The following is a 19,974-nucleotide window of genomic DNA, read 5'->3' as shown; positions in this document are numbered from 1 at the left end:
GAACCAACGACACTTCTCGGGACTGCCATCAAATTGTTCTGGTGCTGGTAATTTGGGTTCTGACAGGGCAGCTACCACTGCTTGAGAAGGATTACCATGTGACAACTGAGGCTCTTGTGATGAAGAGACTGGAGCCTGAAGATTTAAACCTTGAAGAATCTCAGTAAGGATCTGCTCATGTTGCTGAATGACAGCAGCTTGCCCTGATATGGCAGACAAAATGCGATCCACATTAGATGGTGGTGGAATTTCCACCGCTGGATTCATGTCTTGTGGTTCAGTCTTGCTGTAACGGGGCTGTTCTAGGTGGGGATTGAACCCGGGTCTGTTGGGTCCAAAGTCACTGAGTTAATGGATTGAGTTAACTTCCCACTAAATGAATCCAAGAGAAGGGATGATCAAACGGCCAGGAGTCGTGGGTCTTCAACAAAAGACAAACTTTACTAATAAAAGGTGCAACAAAACAAGAGAAGACGTGCTTCCAAAAAACAGTACAAAGAAAAATAGACACAAGGGTCCAAAGACTTAAACTTTAAAAGACTTAAGCAGCGTTTCCACCGCAGGAACTTTACCCAGGAACTAGGGACTTTGACCTGGTACTTGGTGTGTTTCCACCGCAGGAACCAGGAACTAAATAAAGTTCCGGGTTAAAAAATGCCCCTCAGAAATGTCCCTGCTGGCGAAGTTGTACTTTTTCAAAGTTTGGCACTAAGACTTTGGCACTAAACATTCTGATTGGTTGAGTTCACGCAGCATTGGTTGAGTTCAACCACCATTTATTTGACATTTTCAAAATATTACTGTTATTGTGTCATGAAATGTAATTTTAAAAGTATTTCAGGCGAGAATGTAGTTGTTTAAAACTCAAATCTGTGGTTTATTTATAAAGACAGCGCCTATTTAAAAATGTGTTTCGCCGATCTCAGAGACGGTGAGCTCCACTCGATCAGCGGGAGCTCAGTCCTCATGTATCCGCAGAGAGCAGCCTCATCTCGGATAGATCTTCTGATATGTGCCGCTGGCTCTGATGTCTCTTCAGTGGTTAAACATAAAATATAATTCAGCTGCGGATGCAAATCTAACAGGGTTTCTTTGGTCTGTATTCAATTTATCTATATGTTAAAATGAAAATAAAAAAGGCAAGTCTATATAATATTTCGTTTTATTGCAACGGCTGTATACAACATTACACATATCCCTGAACTAAGTACATTTCTGCAGCTGTTATTATGTTTAAATGAAAACAAAAGGAGGCAGTGGTATTTTATATCCTATTTCATTTTATTGTAAATATACTGAGGGGAAAATAACAGTAGCCAAAGCGATCTGAGTTCACGCAGCATTGGTTGAGTTCAAACACCATTTATTCGGATCATTTTCAAATATTACTGTTATTGTGTCATGAAATGTAATCTTAAAAGTATTTCAGGCGAGAATGTAGTTGTTTAAAACTCAAATCTATGGTATATTTATAAAGACAGCGCCTATTTAAAAATGTGTTTCGCCGATCTCGTAGACGGTGAGCTCCACTCGATCAGCGGGAGCTCAGTGCTTATGTATCCGCAGAGAGCAGCCTCATCTGCTCTCTGCGGGGTAAATCTAACAGGTTTTCTTTGGTCTGTATTCAATTTATCTATATGTTAAAATTAAAATAAAAAAGGAAAATTTATATAATATTTCGTTTCATTGTAATGGCTGCATATACACATATCCCTGAACTAAGTACATTTCTGCAGCTGTTATTACGCTAATATGAAAACCAAAGGAGGCAGTGGTATTTTATATCCTATTTCGTTTTATTGTAAATATAGAGAGGAAAATTACAGGATTCACATCGTCGCTGACGCTGACATCACACTCCCCAGTCGAATGCACGAAGTCAGAACTAACTACCGATGATGCACGTCCAAAATCAGCGTATCTTTTTTTTTTTTGGTGGAAACGCAGAAAGCAACAGGTCTGGGGGGAAAAAAGTTCCTGGTACAAATGTTCCGGGTAATTTCGGTGGAAACGCGGCATTAGCTTGCAACAGGTAACATAGGCTCAAGACTGAACAATAAGGCATGGCAAAAACACACTTAAATAGGGCAAGATACAGGTGTGATGCATCAAGCATAATGAGTGGTAGTGTTCAGCAGGAGTCTGGTGAGAGATGCCACCTAACGACCAGGAGGAAAATAGCAGTCCAGTTAAGGGTTCCGTATAATAATATGGTCATTCTTCCTGGTTCTAGTAAGATCTCTAGCTGCTGCATTTTGGACTAACTGGAGTTTGTTTATTAAGTGTGCAGAACAACCACCCAATAAAGCATTACAATAATCTAACCTTGCGGTCATAAACGTATGGATTAACATTTCTGCATTTGACATTGAGAGCATAAGCCGTAATTTAGATATGTTTTTGTGATGGAAAAATGGAGTTTTACAAATGTTAAAAGATTGCTATCAAACAGCACAACTAGCTTCCTAACTGACTATAGTAGAGAATGAGAGGAACTGTTCCTCAGGGTCTGATGAGGTCTGATGCAAAAGTCATTACTGCTGTGGTGTTCGGAAATATCAACACTTGTTGATGCTTTATTTTTTTGTAAATTTAGCCACTGTATTGAATAAATACCTGGAGTTTTCTTCTAAAAGAGATGAAAAGTAATCAGATGTAGCATATTTTAATGCTTTTCAGTAGGATAGCTTACTTTGCCGCCAAGAAATATGAAATATCTCTAGTTTTGTTTTCCTCCAGCTGCACTCCATTTTCCGGGCTGCTCTCTTTAGGGTGTGAGTGTGCTCATTATAACATGGTGTCAGACTGTTTTCCTTAACCTTCCTAAAGTGTAAAGGAGCAACTTTATTTAAAATGCTAGAAAAGAGAGCGCCAATAGTTTCTGTTACATCATCAAATTGTTCTGAGGTTTTGGATATGCTGAGGAATTGGGATACATCAGGAAGATTACTTATAAAGCAGTCTTTTGTGGTAGAAGTGATGGTTCTACCATAATTGTAACAAGAAGTAGAACAAGAAAGTCCTGAGACATGTTGTCTAAACTCAATATAGTACAGAATGTCTATAAATGCGGATTCCAATGCATCCTTTTCATTATCAACATGGATATTAAAATCTCCAAAAAATAAAACTTTATCTGCAGCCAGCACTAACTAGGATGTTAAAATCAGCAAACTCTTTAATAAAGTCTGTATTTTGCCCTGGTGGCCTGTATACAGTAGCCAGTACAAACATTATAGAGGATTTATCATTAACATTTGTTTCTCTGGATAATATTTTATGAAGCACCATTACTTCAAACAAGTTATACTTGAAGCCTGCCCTCTGAGAAATCCTGAAAACAATGTTACAAATTGAAGCAACACCTACCCCTTAACTTTTTGGACACGGCACATTTATAACAGTAATCTTGTGGGGTAGACTCATTTAAAATAATGTAACCATCAGGTTTTAGCCAGGTAAAACAGAGCACATCTAGATTATGATTAGTAATCATATCATATATTTACAAAAAGTGCTTTCATAGAAAGGGACCTGATAGTCAATAAGCCCAGCTTTATTATTTGTTTATCCGTATTGCATCTGTTTTTTATTTGTTTAACATCAATTAAATTGTTACTCTTAAATTGGTTTGGACGTTTCTTGTATTTTCTAGTTTGGGGAACAGACACAGTCTCTATAGTGTGATATCTAGGTGAAAGAGTCTCTATGTACTGAGTATTAACTGACTTCTGTGATGTTAGGCGGCTAGCAGATGGTCACTTTAGTCAGTCTGTCTGCTTCCTGACCTGGGCCCCCGTTAGTCAAGTACAAACTCTTAGACTATGTGCCATATTTCTAGAGAGAAGAGCGGCACCACCCCAGGAGGGATGAAGACCATCTCTTTTCAACAGGTCAGGTCTGCCCCAAAAGCTATGTATTGTTGCCCATTCTGACCACCTTACTTCTGCCTGTCAGGAGGTCCAGGATTTAGCTGCAAAGAGATCTGTTTAGTCCCAGAATCTGGAGCTTCACAAGACTATGGTGTTAAATGAGAATGCTGTTGTCCACAAACAGCATTCTCACATATATGATGTTCTTATTTTACAGGTGGGAGAGAGCAGTGTGTAGGGTATAAACAATAGCATTGACTGTGGAACGGTTGCTATGATATGCAAATTGTAGCAGATCCAGTGAGGCAGGCATCACAGAGCAGATGTAGTCTCTGATGAGTCTCTCAAAACACTTGCTGAAGATGGGTGTCAGAGCAATAGTCATTCAAGCAAGTAATTATTTATTAATTTATTTATTTTGGAATAGGCAAAATGGTGGATTTTTTTTAAGCATAAGGGAACCACAGGAAGAGGTAGTGTGCCAGATCTTGAATTGATGGTGTTTTGCTTTCGTTTGAGGATGCATGGGCTTGGCTAACCTCTGCAAATTGCATCAGGGATTCTATGACTACCGATGGGGTGTGTGTGTGTGTGTGTGTATGTGTGTGTATATATATATATATATATATATATATATATATATATATATATATATATATATATATATATATATATATATATATATTAGGGGTGTAACGGTTCACAAAATTCACGGTTCGGTTCGATACGATACACTGATGTCACGGTTCGGTTCGGTTCGGTTCGATACGTTTTAGATACAGCAAAATGTAAAAACATCTCAACTTTTCAGAATGCCGCAAGCGCACCGCGGGTCATGTGACAAGAACCAACCAATCAGCTTCATCCTTTCCCGTAACAACGTTGAGAGCTCAGCCAAGATGAAGGAACAGCTGATCATAGTTGTATATGGATTGCAATTTTGAAATAAATTCAGTAGCAGAGCTACTGCAAGCGATTTTTAGAGCTGCAAATCCATTTATCCTTCGCTGAAATTTCCGCGTCTCATGGAGAGAGCACGTCATGTTGCTTAGCAAAGACAGACGCCTCAGGAGAAAGACGCGCTTAGCGTTTTCCATGCGTTTTTAGGCACGATATGTGAACGGCCCCTAAGGCGCTCGCTCACTCAGCACGCGCTGAAGGCTCGTTGCAAAATGTCTAATGCATTTAACAGACCAGAAATATAAGATCCTAAAATAACCAACAGGTCTGGTGTTTGGGTTGGATTCCCTGTAAGCTATAGTGTCTAAATGCTGCAGGGATAGTTTGCTGCGTGCATGTTTCTCCTTTTTTTCGTCTTTTCCCAGATAGTACTGACGCATATATCCCAGATATTCCCGCTGGTTTTTTTTTTTTTTTTTTTGTAATCCCGCTGGTGTACCCTGTCATGTTGCAGATGCGACATACCGTTGTTTATTTATCCACCACTCTCTTGCCATCACCATTATAGCTTAAAGGGAATCCAAAGTGCACCCAAACACCAGACCTGTTGGTTATTGGAGGATCTTCTCATTTCTAGTCTGTTAAACGCATTGGCTATTTTGCAACGAGCCTTCAGCGCGTACTGAGTGAGCGAGCGCCTGCTGAGTAGCCTTACATAAACATATAAGATGGTGTTTTTTTCTTCTTCGGGAGTGTCAGGGGCGTTGCCTGTTACGTTGTTTGGGTTATTGGGCTACCTTGTTGAACGCATATCATTATATTTCTTTCTCTCTCTTTTTTTTTTTTTTCAAATATAATTAATTACTCCAACGAACCGTTCGGTATACATAATGCGTACCGCGTACCGAACCGAAAGCGTCGTACCGAACGGTTCAATACGAATACGCGTATCGTTACACCCCTAATATATATATATATATATATATATATATATATATATATATATATATATATATATATATATATATATATATATACATACACACACACACACATACAGTATATATACAGGAGCAATGTGTACTTACATTACTCCATAGCCCAGTAAATGTGTATTGATCCTGTGATTTCTGACCTTCCCCGTCACTGTGCCTCAGCGGTTTGAACAAAGAATAGATTTAGCCCCAGAATCACCATTCCGTGAAGACAAACATCAGGTCATTCGACCCAAATGCATTTATACAAGTTTGTTTTCCTAGCTACTGACAAAATGCTTTATTTCCTCAGCCCCAGAGGACATTCCCGTGTGGTTCTCAAAGCATAAACTGTAGAAGGATATTCTGAGGTGATGATAATAGTCCAGTTTGTATCTGCATTTCAGATGTCATTGCTCTTTTGAGAGTTGCAGATAAGAATCCATCTCATGCCATGTGGGAAGGAGTGGCAGTTTAAGGCTTTGGAGACCATTCCCCTATCATTTAATTGCATCTAGTTCAGTGTTTGTGCGCATGCTTCATCTGCCCATTAGATCCTGTTCTTTTTGTTCTCATTTCCTCTGTGTGTTAAAGACAAGAATGCAACTTTTTAATATCATATACTGTAGATGAGATCTATCTATCTATCTATCTATCTATCTATCTATCTATCTATCTATCTATCTATCTATCTATCTATCTATCTATCTATCTATCTATCTATCTATCTATCTATCTATCTATCTATCCACATCCAATGTAAATGTAAAGAATAACAACAGATCCATCCATCCATCCACCCATCCATCCATCCACCCCCAATGTTAAATTCTGATCCCCAATGACTACCATTTTTTCTCTCATACTATGGAATCCTGCAACCATCTGGTTACCCATATTCATCAAAATATTTTATTTTATGTTCAGCAGAAGAAATAAACTAAATACAACTTCATGATGACATAATTTTCATTTTTTGGGTGACCTATCTCTTTATTAAGCAGATATCTATATAAAAGTATGCTTTAAATATATCAAGAGATGACGATTGATCTCTGTCTGTCTATTTACACTTATCTCTCTAAAGCTTTGTATGGCTTGCTGGGCCTGTAACTGCAAGAACTGCGGTGTTCTCATTTCCCCTTATAATAATTTCTCTCTGTCTTTATCTCTCATTTTATCATTCTCTACCATTCTTCTTTTCCCTTTAAACTCTTTCATTCACATTCTCTTATTGTGATGAAGAGACCACATGGGGTAAAATATACCCCCTCTGACCATGAATTGAATTTACTGTCATTTTGAACAACAGATTGTGTGAGAACTTTGAGACAGCAGGAACTCAGGACATGCGTTTGATGAATAGGAACATTTGGAATATATGTGCATCACTTAGCAATGGCACAATGGGATGAAAAATGGGATGAAAAAGTTAGACATTTGAAAGTTTCTTCAGTATTCATTTTGACCTTTAACAATCCCAAAAGTACAAGCTGGGAAGCCATGAAAAATTTCTACACTGATTCAGTTTCTCTGAGATAAATTCAGACTGAATGATGCACATAATATCAATTTGGAACTCTGAAAACATTTCATCCAGGTGTTATCTCATCATAGATATATATAGATGAGGGATTGAAGACCTTACGATCAGCAGATTTATCTCTTAATTCACAGATTTACGTTATTCCACAAGCAGATGGGGAGGGGATGGGACAAAAGAATCAATAGGCTTCTTTTATTTTTCCTTTTTCGTGTCTATTGATTCAGTGTGCAGGTTGAATCTTGGCTATACTGCTTTACTGATCACTGCCATACTCTCATGCATGGGAGCAGAAAATGTGCCTTATACTCAGGGAGATGCATGAGATACAGATACTTATCAAGAGTGAGGGGTCACAGCACAAAGTCACTACTTGATCACAAAATTTGAAGAGCAATAATCAGTATTGGTTGTAGAATATCATGCTCATTAAAGGCAATTTGCACAAAGAGCGAGAACACTACCTATAACAATAACAATAACTATATTTGCATCGAACTAGTGAACAATAACAATGTCTATTTATTCCAAGTTCACGTGTTGCAATTTACAAGCAATGAAAGTGGATTTAGGTGACCTGCTGCTGGTTACGTTTTGCAAAGACACCAAAGGAAAAACAGCATGCAGGTCTAAACAGTGAATCTAGTGTATTCTATCTGATCTCTAACAAAGTCAGTGTAGTGGAATGAAAACAATATGTAGTTTTTTCTAAATGCAACTTTTAACTGTTCATCAGCTGTAAATTAAATCATTCTGAAAGTGATCCCAAAGATATTGTTCCTCTATATAGTTATTGTTTTAGTCATGGTGTAATTCTCTAAATTTTTAATTAATTTTAGAATGTCATCTTTATAGTTATAGTCATCATTATTATTATCGGTGTGAATGGGCCTTAAAGGTCCCATTTTTCGAGTTTTTTTGAAGCTTTGATTGTGTTTACAGTATGCAATATAACATATGTTCATGTTTTGCATGTAAAAAAAAGTATTTTTCACACAATTCACCTATCTGTTTACTGCTGTTTTCACAGTCATAAAAAACGGGCTGACGACTTCCTTGTTCTATGAAGTCCCTCCTTCAGAAATACGTAACGAGTTCTGATTGGGCCAGCAGTTCCTGTGTTGTGATTCGACAGCAGCTGAGCGCAGCCTTCCCTCCTGGAAACGTGATTGGACTAGTTTTGAGAAGCAAGTGGGCAGGAGCATGTGCTGCAGATGTACTCATAATCACAGGAGCATTTTTACTGACGAGATGCGCATGAAAATCGCATTCGATTTTCCCTGGGAAGGCCAAACCCTTCCCTGGGAAGGCCTAACAAAGAAGATTGGACTCCAAGATGAAAATAACAGCGTTTCGACAACATGGTGACAAACACAAACCCAACTCTTCCTCTTCTCCATCGGAGCGCAACAAGACCACGCCCCCCTTTTTGTGTATTCATGTGGGCGGAGGTTTGTCAAAAAACTGTTTTAGTGATGTCATTACTACAGGAACTAGAGGGAAGTAGTCCAAACGGGTCGTTTTTTTGTAGGCGAATTCTGTTAAATAAAATATCTCGCTTGTCATTGAACTTTAAGCTTTAGAATTTTACAGATATTATTTATACTCTAACAACAACATTACACACTAACTAAAGTTTAAAACATGGGATCATGAAGAACGGGACATTTAAGAACCTAATGACGATAACTGTGTGTGGATCTATCTGACTTTAAAAAGTAACATGATAAACTTTTCAATAATAAAGGGTTAGTGTTAGAATAAGTTGATATGTACTTGCAAAGTTACTCATAGTCAGTAGAATATCTTTTGGAAGACCATGACAATAAAGAAGAAATGTTAAAAGTAGTATTTTGCCTTCAATAATTATGTTATTAATAATAATTCAATAATATTTTGCCTTCAATAATATTTTCTGACAAAACGTCACCTGACAAAATTATGTCTCTGTAAGTCCCAGCATTGTGCACACATTTGATTATGTAATTTAAATGGTTTCTTATATACAGCTATATTATCTATAAGATCAAGTTATCAGTTAATGAAATATACATATAGGAACCATAAAATATACAGCCCATACATGTCACAAAGCAATAATGACAGAATTGTCATTTTTTGGGTGAGCTGTTGCTTTAAAAGTTTGGAAGGTGTAAGCATGTGGGTAAACTTTCTCTTCCAGAATTAATCCAGTGACACAATGTTTTCACACTACAGTCATTCTCCAATAGTCAGAGCATCCTCAAAGTCTATTTAATTGAGTTTATTAATTGAAGAGCAATTGATCCAGGACTGCTTTGACAATCTCTATGGCTCTATGATTATTGGAGAAGACAATGCACGTAGTCAATTTCCTCTGCGGGCTAGTAGTTCAGTGCCGTATTTTGCTGATAATGATATCCATATATATATCCATATTAGGGGTGTAACGGTTCACAAAATTAACGGTTCGGTTCGGTTCGGTTCGATACGATACACTGATGTCACGGTTCGGTTCGGTACGGTTCGGTACGTTTTAGATACAGCAAAATGTAAAAACATCTCAACTTTTCAGAATGCACCGCGGGTCATGTGACAAGAACTAACCAATCAGCTTCATCCTTTCCCGTAGCAATGTTGAAAGCTCAGCCAAGATGAAGGAACAGCTGATCATAGTTGTATATGGATTGCAAATTTAGTAGCAGAGTTAGCCTACTGCAAGCGATTTTTAGAGCTGCAATACATTTATCCTTTGCTGAAATTGCCTTCATGGAGAGAGCAGCACGTCATTGTTGCTTAGCAAAGGCAGACGCCTCAGGGGCGCTTATGCCCGAGCGCTTTGGAAAGGAGGAGAAAGACGCGCCTAGCATTTTCCACGCGTTTTTAGGCGCGATATGTGAACGGCCCCTAAGGAGCTCACTCACTCAGCACGCACTGAAGGCTCGTTGCAAAATGTCTAATGCATTTAACAGACCAGAAATAGAAGATCCTCCAATAACCAACAGGTCTGGTGTTTGGGTGCACTTTGGATTCCCTGTAAGCTATAATGGTGATGACAGAATGAATGGTAAATAGTAAGGTCTCATATCCGCTTCTATAATGTAAATGTAACGTAAATGTAACCTACCAATCGCCGCAGTGATGTCTTTTGCCCTGTTTGAGTCAGTTGGAAATGTCTGTCTAAATGCTGCGGGGATAGGTTCAATACGGTTCAATACGAATATGCGTATCGTTACACCCCTAATCCATGTATATATATATATATATAGCTGATCATAGTTGTGTATATATATATATATATATATATATATATATATATATATATATGGCTTATAGAATAACATAAGTGGATTTTTAATGATTAAGTACCGCTTTGAACAATTACGTAATTGTGGCCTCAGTATTTGTAATTGCAATTATAAATTTAATTAATTGTGCAGCCCTACCATGTAGTTTAAAATGTTGAATGCCAAACAATAAAAAGCCTAAGCTGAAATTTCTTAATTAACATGTAAAAGGTTTGATGAGAAACAACTAAGCACTTGAGTGGTAATTCAGTCTTTTTATCCCTGCACATTTCCATTTTCTATAGAAAATTAAGCAGATTGTGTGTGACAAAAGAATCTGCATGCACCAGATAACAATAAAAACGGCATTGTGGTAAATTAATTTTAGTGAGATCTGAGAAATCAGGAGAAAACAAAAAACACAAAACACAGCCCTCCCTCAGCTGTGAATTGAGATGTTAACTTGCTCATTATACATGTGCACCCAAAGCACAATCAGAACACTCAAAAGCACATAACGGAAACAATTATCATACCAAAACACTGGACCAGGAAATTAGGTTCCTGGTAAAATGCATCATTTTTCAATGACCTAGAACCAACTTCAAATTCCAGCCTTGAACACTGTGAAAGAAACAGTGAGACAGAGATTCAAAGTGGTTTAGTCTGCCCCATGAGGGATTCGAGCTTGGGCTGGTGAGCTCATGGGATTCAGAGGTCAGGTGCTTTTTTAAATGAAGTGACCGTGTAGCTTTGCTGGAGACTGCAACTTCACTGTTTGGAAGTGGATTGGGCATACAAGCTCGGGACGAGCTGAACAATGTTTACAGATGGACATAATTACATGCTCCCGCCAATGATGAAATACCTTGGGGTACAAAGCAATAAATCTTACTATACTCCAAAAAGGACAGAGTGTGAATTCAGTACCACAAAGCTCAGTTCAGCAGAATAAACTTTTCATTACAGGAAGTGACCTCAAGGCTGAAGAACAAAAGGTGGTTTGTTGCCACTTAGTATGATTTGAAAGTATGTCTTGAAATGGCAGCACAGGTGAAGCAAGGCTTTCATTAATACATATAATGTTCATGTCATGTAAGAAACACATCTCACGCCCTTCTTAATTAAAGCAAAAACTCAGGGTAATTTTTTTTTAAAATAAATAAATAAAAATATTATATATATATATATATATATATATATATATATATATATATATATATATATATATACACACACACACACACACACACACACACACACACACATATATATATATAAAATATAATCTTTTAATATATATAAAAGATACTGGCACATTAAGTAAAATTAGTTAGTTATATTATAATAGTCATATAAATCTAACACAGATGTGCCCAGCACACTCCACCCAGATGGCACCGCTCTGCAGGTAATTCATGAGACAGTGGCCAATTATCATCCACATACTGTACCTGCTAATCACCATTGCACTCATATGGATTCAGTTTCTGTCATAATAATAAAAACACTCACTTTTGTAATAATAACACTTTTGTAAAAAACACTTTTGTAAAAACACAAAATTAGTATATTTTGATGCTTAAAAAAAAAAAAAACATGATTCAACTGCATATGGAAATCTAAACCAAATGGGAAAGGGATCCTGGTGCCAGATGTGCAAAAACAGCTTAGCCCATCTTTCCCGGCAAACAGACAGGAGGTGTGTGCTTTAAGAAGGTAAGACATAGCAGGACAATCAATAATTTAACAGATTTAATCACTAATAATAATACATATTAAACATTTTCAGAAAAAAATGACCCTAAATTGAAATCGAAATTATCCTAAATTGAGACATCACAGACAAGTACAGCACAATTCACAAATAAAGTTACACTAAAGCCACTTATTTCTAACATTTGGATTCTATTTGATAAAATACACTAAACATGTATTTGAATAATAATGCTAAATACCTAAATGTAAGCACAGATCTATTTCATAAAGATCCTGTAACAGACAGCTTTAAAATCAGCCAGGTTGTAAAAACAATGTCATGAAGTAAAATAGGACTGAGTGATTCAACAATTTTTTATGTGTTACTGACAGACACATCTGGTTGAAGTAATTAGAAGTAATGTGATAAAGAGGGTTTAACTGAAAGCAACCTACATACTGTAATTAATTTTAATTGTATTAGACTGTTTTAATTTAATTTAATTGGCTGTTTATTTCACAGTTATATTAGAATTCAATATATCTGTTTAAAATAATTAATTAATTCTTACATTTGAGATTAACCTTGATATTTATACCAAAACAGACACATAAAGTTACATTGTGTTGACAGCATTTATTGTTTTTCACATTAGTCTACTTATAGCATCAGTAAGGTTTTTTTTTTCTTCAGAACATTAAAATTAAATAAAATAAAATAATTGTTGAAATTCTAAGTAATAAATGTTATAAACAAACCGGACTGAAATGATCAGGGATGTTCTAAAAATACAGTATAGCCACTTGTTTCAAACACTAGAAATCTTCAGAAAATCAAGCAAAGCATCTTCTCAGAAAAAAGGTTTTTGTAGCTTAGCATTTTCAGTGGGGATGAAGTATAACATTCGGAAAGGTGTAGCATTTTCATTGTAAATTACATTCATGAAGAAGAACTTAAGAGATAAAGGGAAAACTGATTCCTCTGAAAACATTCAGAAGTATATGTTTGATGGAGCTTACAGGAAATTTTTCTCGCCATTCATGACCTCCCCAGTTGAAGCTTTTACAGTATAAGACAATCTCATGCAGGGATTGTTATTATTATCATGTGTATCAGTGTTAGCCAATGGATTTAACATATGGTCTGTCCCCTTAAGACTATATGAATGTTCCCATACCAATCTCTTTGACAGATCAGCCAAGCAGACAGGCCCATGATGATGACAATACCTCTGAGAATGCCACATGCACCGCTTACCTACTCACTGAGATGTATACTTGAGAAAAACTTGTCAGAAACACTTAATGTTTCAAAGTTACTGGAGAGACAGTCAAGGAAAGTTTCATTCAGGTATGTGAGGGGAAGAGGAGGAGAATTTCAATAATGCTCGCAGTATGAAACATATGGGTAATTCGTTGAGATCCCATAACAACAGCAGACTTGAGGACTGCAGAGTTTCGTTATAATTTCTGGATCTGATTAGGTCTTTAGTAATGTGATGCTGTTTGGATGCAAGTTAGTGCTTTTAGTAACAATTATTTTAACCATATGAGACCTTTCTGGTGGTTGGCTTGGGCGAGTATTCCTCTTGACAGTCACAATGTGTAGTTCTATTTCCAATATTGTTATCACATAAAATGCTTATGTATTAAGCTCAGCAAACTCTAAAATAGAATTACAAGTAGACAAAGCGAGAAGTTCATGAGATAAATGCAAGTCAACCCAAAATCTGAAACCATCAATCTTAAATTATTGCTTTGAATGAAAGACCTGACCATTCGAGTAGGCCATCTATGACAACATATAAAAAATACCAGATAAAGCAAAGTCATTTGAAAGTTGTTTTCCTCAAAATGTATGGCTTTGATTCCAAAACTGCTGTACTCTGAAATGGCTTTGAGAATTGAGGTTTGTAACTTTAATAGTATTGGCTTGTGAACCACAAGAAAGACATCAATCATTAAATCATTGCTAATGCATGCATTTATAGCACAAAACAAAAGGTTTTAACTAGTCAAGTACTTTTTATCTATAGACATAGACTAAACTCTTAAAATATCCAGCTGCATGAAGAAGCAGTTGCTTAAAACCCCTAGCCTGTTTATTTTCTCTTTGTGTAGTTCACAGAATGGTGAGTGATGAGTTTAATTCCCATCAGTGCACATGGGTGCTCAGTGAGTTTAAATTATTTGCTTGAGTGGTCTTATCATTATTTATCTCTAAGGAGTTGATCTCCAGTGGTCAGTACCTTTTGCACTCTTCAGACTGGCAAAGGGCTCTTCCATTATGTTCCAAGAAAGTCACATGACACATCCAGTCCTGCTTTTACACATCTGCCTGTAATTTTCAAGCAATCCTGATGACTTTGATTAGTTGGTTTAGGTGTGTTTGAGTAGGGTCGGAGCTATAATCTGTTTGAATATTAAAATGATTGAACAACAATCATAAATCCCATTATGGTAATATTGTATTTTACATATTAGTGTATGTATTTTTTTTATGTATGGTAATTGTTAGATTTCATATAAATTATTAATTCTAATATACATGTAATAAGTTTTTGTTGTTGTTCTTGTTGTTTTAAAGAATGTGTATATCCCATGGCTTGTCATGGCCCAAACGCACATGATGAATCCAATTAAGAATCTCTCAGATATCTTTCTGCCAGAATACAGAACATTGTCAAGTCAAGATAACTTTATTTGTATAGCGCTTTATACAATACTGATTGTGTTAAAGAAGCTTTACAGTGTCAAAAAGGAAAGCAGTTTGTCAATAATGCAAGAGGTCAATAACAGTCATTTTTCAGCTAAAGTCAGTTCATTGATGATTCAGTGATGTCATCATCCAGTTCTGCTCTCTTCAAATAGTATCTGTGCAATCAATCAAGTTTCCCCAACTAAGCAAGACAAAGGCAACAGTGGCAAGGAACCAAAACTCCATCAGTGAAAAAAAAAAAAAAACTTGCACATGAAAAAGAACTCACCAACTGTGGTTGCAAGAACAAAGCTAAACAAAATACAAGGGGCTGTTCTCTAATAGTTGATTAAAATTGTATTAGTCGCAGAAAAAAATTATCCTCAAGGCAGTCCATGACAGACCGATTGTTAACGGCTGGATTTTGTGGTAATACAGAACATCTGAACACTGGCCTATCATTCATCTACCTCAAATATGGTGCCGGTGCGGTCAATTGCTTAATTTTTGTCATACAGATAAGAGTAATACATCTTTAGAATATTTAAAGCCTCTACGTTTATTTGTGTACACTCACTATAACAACAAAACATTGCACTTTTGTAAAATAATGAATGCTATTTAAATTTTTTTAAAGCATTTAAACCATTTAAAATTCTCCCAGGAGCACAGCTCGTGACAGCTTGTTGGGTGCCAGGTTGTGCAGACCAGGAGTGGCACAAAGCGAGGTGGCGGGCGAGTTGCAAAAGGGAGCATATACCCAGGGGCGATTTTAGGATTTATACGATTAATACAGAGGGGCCAATCTTGTGTTGTTTGAACTGTATATCCAAATCATTTCAAGAGTTCAGTAACCTTTAAAATCAGTAATAAACAGCGATACCCTATTATATTTTAATAGCAGTTATTTCACTGCTCTAAATAAAAAAAAAAAAAAAATCAAATACAATTTGTATTAACTTTTCACTTTACAAAAGTGAAAGAAAAACTGTAATAAATAAAATAATCCAATGTATGAATAGTGTACAACTCACAAATAATAATAATATAATTTATATATAATAGCCTTATATAATATATAATAGCATTATTTATATAAATGCAGAATAACATTAATAATTCATAGAAATAAATACACAATTAAATAATATAACTAATATAAATTTAATATAATTTCATTATATGTTTTTGTTTATTATCCACATCCCATTCAATTTGCATAGCAGCAGTTGCAGTAAATTTGCATTGATAGATAAACAAAATCAACTTATGTCAAGGCTAATTAATCTTGAGCATATTGATTTAAAAATATCATATATCCATACTTTGTTAGAAAGCTACTTGTTCAAAAAGGTAGCTTTAATTTAACATGTAAAATATGTGGATCCTGTAAAACAGTTTAGAATAGCTTAATTAGTCCAGTGTTATTTTAGTATTAGTTATTTATTTTGCTATTTAATCATGCATTAAATAATTATGTATGATTTTTTTTTGAGAATGTTTCTGGGTGTCATCAAATGACGTTTTGTCAATAACTTCTGTGAAGGGAGGGAGAGAGAGCTAGAGAGAGAGCTTTCCAGGGTGCAGACAGCAATCGCGGTGTAGAAGGTGTAGAAAAATAAAGACCTATATGCGTATTTTGGACTTTTTTTCACCACAAGTCTGAAAGAAGACATGTTACTGAAGACAAACAGCCCCAAATCTCAAAATTGACCAGTAAAAAAAACGATGTTTTTGCATGTGTCTCACCCATATAGACTTTTAAAAAGAAGTCTAAAGTGTGGAGCGTTAGATAAACATTACACGATTTGTTTCGTCACCTCACTTGAGTGAAAAAAGTCGCTAATCGACTGCATGATTCAATAATGACTTTATTAGAATTGCTATTATAGTTTTTTTTAAACCATTGCTTTAAATTGCGTTGTTGCCTATATCGGCGCGTTCGGCCGAAAAAAAAAGTAAATTGTAACGCAGTAAACCCCTTTTACATTCAGCATCAGAGGAGCATAGTAAATATAATGATTAGCATCTTGGTCTGCTCTAGGAGATAACATCGTCATCGAACCTGGTCTGTCTAACACCGAAAGACGTTAACGCTAGTACCAAACACTTCTTGCACTGCAACAACTCGCTAATCGAAAAACATAAGCTATTTAAAATAGGTGCTTTTTTCGTTGGAAAACGCTATTCTTGGTCCTCGTTGAGAAGCATCGCGACGCAATCATGAGTTATTTACTAAACTGAAAGATTATAATTTGAATTTGTGAGTGACAGACAAGTAGAAGGGTGGGGGCACACTGGGGGGCCAATCAGTTTTCAGGAGGGGCCAATGCCCCCATGGCCCCTCCCCTGGCTACGCCACTGCATATACCACAGAGCAGTTGGGAGCTGGTCCAAACCCCCAACACTGCAAACCCAGCCGGTGGTAGAGGCATCCATGTGAACCACAGCATGTCTAGAGACCTGCTCTAGGAGCAGTCCTGCCTTTAGAAACACAAGGTCTGACCACGGGGTGAAAGTTTTTTTGTGGCAGGTTGGTGTGACTCTGTTAGTATAGTAGTGATGGCTTTTGACGCTCAAGCAGTTAATAAACAGAACTGCTTGCGTCTTGCGGAAGAACATCGTAGCTGTAACTACTTCTCTCTGTTTATGTCTATGAAAGAATCACAAAGGTAATGGGTTACTCTTCCGCGGTACCCCCGAAGCAATCTAAAATAGTCTGAATATAAACACTTATTAAAGGTGCACCCTAGTGATTCAGGACAAGCTAAAAACACGGTTTGGAAAATGGATTCATGGTGTTCTCGCTTATTATATACATTTTTCTACATTTTGAACACAAACAAAGTTACTGCAAATGGCAATAGGACCAGTGGGAGGAGCCAGAGGAGCTTGATTTTTTCATATTCTACTGTCAGGACATAATGACAGGTTTAACAAATATGTAAAAAAAATATATATTTACAAAAGTTACCTACTGCAGCTTTAATGCATGTGTTGTGAGGATTTGCAGCGTTTCTTTATATGTATGTGTTGTGAAGGATTTGCAGTGCGTTTCGTTATATGCATGTGTTGTGATGATTTGTAGCGCGTTTCGTTATATGCATGTGTTGTGAAAGATTTGCAGCGCATTTCGTTGTATGCATGTGTTGTGAAGGATTTGCAGCGCGTTTCGTTGTATGCATGTGTTGTGAGGATTTGCAACACTTGTGTTGTCAAACTGATGAAGATGTTTTCTTCATTTGCTGATGTTTTTTCAATTTTGCAAATGTTTTCTTAAGTTGCAGCGTGTTGAGCTGTCTCGGCCACCATACATCACTGAGGTCGCTTCAACCAGCAGATATGAAAAACAACCCGCAGCAACATTTTTAAAGAATCCCAATTTGGCAACACTGTGCCCAGCGTTTAGTTGGGAATTTGAAATTGTTGATCAACTGTCATTGACGTTGAGAGCAGCATAATATGCAAATTATAAGCATTTGGCTGTGTTAGCTGTTACAGAGATGTGTAAGATAGATGTGCAAGGGTATGCCGTTTACAATTGCTTACTGAAGGCCCTGACTGAAACCCCACGGTACGCTACTGCCTCTGAGTAATCAGTGCCTCAATCGTTGCAGCACAGTCGTAGTACTTTCCAAAACAATAACCATGCATCAAAAGTCCCAGTAAAATCATTTAGTGGTTTATACAGTGGAAGTTACCGCTAAATGTATACAAAAACAAACTGGCTACTGGCAATTTGATCAGACCAGATGGAGCTAAAGCAAAAAGTGCAAGTATGAGTTTGTAATGCACTATGCAGAATTATTTGCCTGGTGCCTGAATAAACTTTAAAAAAAAAAAAAAAAAAAAAATTGTGAAACCATAGATCTAGGGTTACCTAATTGGCTAAGTTCTGGGGCAGAATTTTACAAGTGCTCTATAAAATATTCAGTCTTGGTTTGCAGACACATCTAAATTATTTATTTCTGCAAAATGAAAAATTTGGGAAATTGTACAGGCCAGCTGCACAGGCTTTGGGCATTTTATTTTCCACTCATCTAAAAGCATGTACTTAATTATTAATGGCCCAAATTGTCATCCAGGCTTTGTCTGATCATGTGAAGGGCAACAAAAGTTACACTGGTGGTATAGCTGAGGCTGTTTCCAACACTTATCATAGTGACTATGAGGCTTTAGAGCAGATATGACCTTTGCTTTCTGGGATATTAGGTTGAAGGTACACTATATTTTTTTATTTATTTTTGGATTCTAATCAAATAGAATGAATACAATTTATTTTAAATAATCAATTATAAGAAGGATTTCATCTTTGTTTCTAAATACACAGTCCACTATATGTGGTATTGGATCTGAAAAAGACAGGGTCCACTTTTGATTATATTTATGTGCATTAAGAGCATGAACAACATCATTAACATATTTAGCAGATTCAAAGTGACTTACATCAATGCATTCAATATACAGTACACATTTGATTAGATTCATGCAAACACTGAGAATCAAAGACATGACCTTACTAATGCTGTACTGTTTGCTCTACAGAAATATTTTTATTTGAACTTCAAAGTCCTTATGGATTAATTAAAAATATTCTGGTCATGCATTGCATGCGACATGGCTGATAAGATTTCTGCTACCATCTTTGGTGTAGAATGCAATATTAGATTTAATACAATAGCACAACCTTTACAACAGAAGAATGGTCAGTGGCTTTATTGTGCTGGTGAGAAAACCCCCCGATAGGATTCAAAACCTACTGTTGTTTGTTTTGGATTGGGCTGAAATACAGTATGTAGGTTTGTTATATTATCAACAGGAACCGAGGACCAAGGCACATTTGCCCTGTTAGTGTGTCATATTTTAGTCCCCCATCATATATAATGAATGGATTCAGATGGTAAATGACAGTCCAGCCCACTTATGCTTTTCTACCCTGAACAGATGGAGCCTAAAGACATGCATGTCTATGAATTATAGGTGGAAAGTGTTTGTGTGTCTACGTTTGTGCACTTTATCAAGA

This window comes from Carassius gibelio, chromosome A5 (assembly GCF_023724105.1).
Source record: "Carassius gibelio isolate Cgi1373 ecotype wild population from Czech Republic chromosome A5, carGib1.2-hapl.c, whole genome shotgun sequence".
NCBI lineage: Eukaryota > Metazoa > Chordata > Actinopteri > Cypriniformes > Cyprinidae > Carassius > Carassius gibelio.
This window is presented reverse-complemented; position numbering follows the sequence as displayed.